Source organism: Euprymna scolopes, chromosome 16, assembly GCF_053919585.1.
Source record: "Euprymna scolopes isolate OS-2025 chromosome 16, ASM5391958v1, whole genome shotgun sequence".
Classification (NCBI taxonomy): Eukaryota; Metazoa; Mollusca; class Cephalopoda; order Sepiida; family Sepiolidae; genus Euprymna; species Euprymna scolopes.
In genome coordinates, this window is record NC_136497.1 from 7,973,616 (window position 1) to 7,974,717 (window position 1,102).

A 1,102-nucleotide genomic window follows, 5' to 3' on the forward strand; every position below is an offset into this window, starting at 1 on the left:
AACAATTACTCGCCAGAGGGTACGTTTGGAGTTTACACCTAAAAATCGATTTTTTGGGGGAGCTGGCGCTAATATAAAAAGTTACCTATTTATAAAAAAATTATCCGAAAGGTGCAAAAAAGGTTCAAGCAAGAAAGAAGACACATGGACCAAAATCCTTAAAAGAAACCCGATAGAAAAAAGAAAAAAAACAGTAAATTAAAGAAAAACAGAAAATTGGCCTAAAAGAGTAGACGTTAACCAGAAGGGACTTTTCCAGGGCATTGATCGTGAACCAGAAATTTGACGTAAATATAGACATGCATAACTTTGTACTCATGTTTGAAACATGTAATACATGCTGCGGTTATTCAAATTTCTTATATATAACAAGGCCGATAGACTTAGTCGCGTGCATGCGTGAATGTAGGATTGACATGAAATTCTTAAAGATAAACTAAAATGACCGAAAAATGGGCTGAAGTGACTTAAATAAATAAAAAGTAAATGACTTAGAATGACTTTAATGAACTTAAGGATGAATTGAATGACCTTAAGAATGAATTGAATGCTTAAAAAATAACTGGAATCCTTCAAAACCAACTTGAATGATCTGTAGAATGACTTAAATGGCTTTGAGACTGACTGGTTGTAAAGGGGGTGATCAATTTACATTAAATTAATACAGAATAGCGATCCCCCACTTTATATCACAAAGTTACAAACATAAGTATAGCATGTATTAAGAACAGATACTACACTTTGATCTAGGCCAAAAGGGCAAGAAAACGGTATTTATCTGCTCCCTTACCGAGCAAATTAGGCACAAGGTTGATTTTTAATGTGAGATGTGAAGGGAAAATGGAGACCAACACCTCGGGGAGTAGGGGAGCTTGATAGTGACAATTGGTATGAAGGGTTGCCCCTACATTGACCAAGGTCTTATATGTGGAGTTGCCCCAACATCTGGTCTTTGCTTCCAGTATCTGCCTGATAAGATACTACACTTTGATCTAGGCCAGAAGGGCAAGAAAACGGTATTTATTTGCTCCCCCACCGAGCATATTAGGCACAAGGCCTATTTTTAATGTGAGGAGTGAAGGGAAAATGGGGACCAACTCCC

General features: G+C 37.0%; 1 pseudogene; it reads right to left on the reverse strand.

The window, feature by feature from the left end:
• Positions 1-634: 634 nt before the first annotated feature.
• On the reverse strand, positions 635-772 carry LOC145296540 (U2 spliceosomal RNA; annotated as a pseudogene).
• Positions 773-1,102: the final 330 nt, after the last annotated feature.